Source organism: Lithobates pipiens, unplaced genomic scaffold (genome assembly GCF_037356315.1).
Source record: "Lithobates pipiens isolate NorthernLeopardFrog02 unplaced genomic scaffold, aLitPip1_a1.2 Scaffold_8, whole genome shotgun sequence".
NCBI lineage: Eukaryota > Metazoa > Chordata > Amphibia > Anura > Ranidae > Lithobates > Lithobates pipiens.
Genome location: NW_027507903.1, coordinates 10,314,443 through 10,317,774, shown reverse-complemented (window position 1 = coordinate 10,317,774; position 3,332 = coordinate 10,314,443).

The following is a 3,332-nucleotide window of genomic DNA, read 5'->3' as shown; positions in this document are numbered from 1 at the left end:
TCCTCTTCCTGATCCAATACCAAGAGTGACTGCGCATCAGAAATGTCTTGATATGGATGGGAAAATAATTCCTGTGACTCAAGCGGAAGGTATGTGGTGGTGGTGGTGGTGGTGTTGTTGGTGGTAGTGTCTTTGGGGGTGCACATAGCAGAGAGTGAAGAAGAGGGTGCAGATCGAGAGGATGAGGAGGGTGCAGAAGAGTAAGGCTGAGCGAGCCACTCAACCAAGTCTGGTGCGTCCTTTAAAGTAATTGAACGCACCTTCTGCAACTTCCCACTTTGGCTCAAGCCGGTTGCTCCTGCCCTACCCCTACCACCCCTGCGGAAGGACCTGCCTCTTCCTCTGCATGTCATTTTTTAAATGACCCTGTGACAAAACTCTCAGTCGCTATACCGATGAAGGACTGCTGCAGTATAGGGCAGCGGTCAGCAGTAGTGCACCTCAACCCTATGTATTGTGGACCGATACCAGTCCTTATAGAATGGCAGACTGTACCTCACTCAACCCTATGTACTGTAGTACCCTATATATTACCAGTCCTTATGAGGACCTTTGTGGACCAAGTAGGTTGTGTGTGAGTGATTAGCAGACTGTACGTCAGTCCCTATACCGATGAAGGACTGCTGCAGTATAGGGCAGCGGTCAGCAGTAGTGTACCTCAACCCTATGTATTGTGGATCTATACCAGTCCTTATAGAATGGCAGACTGTACCTCACTCAACCCTATGTACTGTAGCACCCTAGACAGACCAAGTTACCAGTCCTTATAAGGACTTTTGTGGACCAAGTAGGTTGTGTGTGAGTGATTAGCAGACTGTACGTCAGTCCCTATACCGATGAAGGACTGCTGCAGTATAGGGCAGCGGTCAGCAGTAGTGCACCTCAACCCTATGTACTGTGGACCTATACCAGTCCTTATAGAATGGCAGACTGTACCTCACTCAACCCTATGTACTGTAGCACCCTAGACAGACCAAGTTACCAGTCCTTATAAGGAGCTTTGTGGAACAAGTGGGTTGTGAATGATTAGCAGACTGCAGCAGAAGGACAGCAGTCAAGTATAATATTCTTTCTATATTTGGAAGAAAGAATATTATACGTGTACAAGCCTATTACCATACCACTGATACCAGTCCTGAAAAGAACCTTTGTGGAACTAATAGTAACAGCTACTGATTAAACTGACCCTCACTGCCTCACACACTGCTTCCTGCCTGTCCCTAATATAAACTGACAAAACAGAGGCTACTGGAACAATAATTGAAATAGCACTTTTGTGGACCTGATAGTAACAGCTAATGACTAAACTGGCTGTCCCTGCAGCACACACCGTCCTGTCCCTTTCTCTAAACTGACAAAAGACACTCAGGCTTCTGCAACAATCACTAGCACAGCACTGCCTATCCTGAACTACACCTAACACCTATACCAGTCCTGAAAAGAACTTTTGTGTACCAAATAGCTAGCGATTTGGGTCACTGTAATCTCTCCCTGCTCCACACAGCAACCTCTCCCTATAGTGACAGAAGAAAGAATGTAAAATGGCCGCCGGATCGGGTGTATTTATAAGTTAGGGGGAATGTCCAAGTGTCCATGTGCTGTCATGTCTCAATTGGCTGTCCTGTACCCCATGATGGATGTGTCATCATAGGTCAAAGTTCTTTTACACAGTAAACACGGAAGTCCGCCGGGCGAACGGCGCCAATAGTCCGCCGAACGGGCGGACCGCGAACAGCCGAAATTCGCCGCGAAACGACCACCGGGTGAACCGTTCGGCCATCACTAGTGAGGACTAGAGTTCATTGCCTATAGGTGTAGGCCATATATGTACCTCATCAAGTCTGACTAGAATACTCTGAGGATGTTGCTAAGTGAGGCCTAGTTGTTATTGCCTATAGGTGAAAACCATTTACTTACTTCATGAAGCCTGACTGGAATACTCCCAGGACATTGCTAGGATGTTGTTAAGCAGGGCCGGACTGGTCTACCGGGACTCTGGGAAATTTCCCAATAGGCTGCCTGCTCTGGGGCCACTTTAAGCTGTGGCTACAGTGGGGCCGATCCTGGGCATTCGGGGGCTGAACCTCAAGAGTACTCCACTCCCTCCCTCCTCCTCTCCTGTTCGGCGGCTGCTGTAAAAAAATCTCGCCTCCTAGATGGGCTCCTGTGATAGATGGCACACTGATCCAATGGCGGAAAATTGAATCAGTGTGACGTGTATCATAGGAGCTGGTCTAGGAGATGGGACTTTGTTGACACAGTGGGAGATCGACGCTGTGTGTGATCCATCCAAGCACTGGTAGGTTAAATTGATGGGCACTGGTAGGCTGCACTGATGGGCACTAGTAGGCTGCTTTGGTGGGCTGCAGCCGCTGCACTGATGGTCACTGGTAGGCTGCTTTGGTGGGCACTGGTAGGCTGTATTGGTGGGCACTGGTAGACTGCACCAATGGGCACTGGTAGGCTGCTTTGGTGGGCACTGGTAGGCTATATTGGTGGGCACTGGTAGGCTGCACTGATGGGCACTGGTAAACTGCAGCCGCTGCACAGATGGGCACTGGTAGGCTGCACTAATGGGCACTGGTAGGCTGCATTGATTTATTGTTTACATCATGTGATTGTTTACATCATGTGATCAGCTGTCATTGGCTGACGACATGGTAAGGGGCCGGGACTGGCCCCTTACTTGGATCGGTGATCACCCGAGTCTCAGTTACTCATTGATCACAGCGCGCGCCGTGCAGGGAGCGTGCACAGGGGAGGGCGTCGTATGACGGCTTCCCAGAAATTCAGGTCCGCGCTGTGGCCGTCATTCGGCTATAGCGCGGACGGCAAGAGGTTAAAGAGGACCTAAACTCCCCTGTTTTTATGAACCTTTAGGTAGGCCTATAATACAGCTTACCTGTAGGTACTGTAAATATCTCACGCAGTCACATGGTCAAAGCCAAAGTCGCATCAAATTTGCATCAAGTCGCAATGTAAATCACCCAGTTTTGAAGTCGCACAAGCGTGAATAGAGCCTTAAAGTGGTTGTAAACCCTCTTACAGCACTTGCACCTACAGGTAAGCCTATAATAAGGCCTATAATAAGGCTTACCTGTAGGTACTGTAAATATCTCCTAAACCTTCACGGTTTAGGAGATATTTACCATACATGCTTGTGCCGACATTATCAGCGCATGCGCTCTGAAGGAACGGCCGGCCGTGCCCTTTCTTCAGGGCCCTGTGCCGTGACCGGATGCGCGGCGGGAGTGATGTCTTCACAGCACCGGCCAATTGCAGCGCCGGAGGCCATGAACCCATGAAAAAACACCGGGGAAAATGTCAGCCGT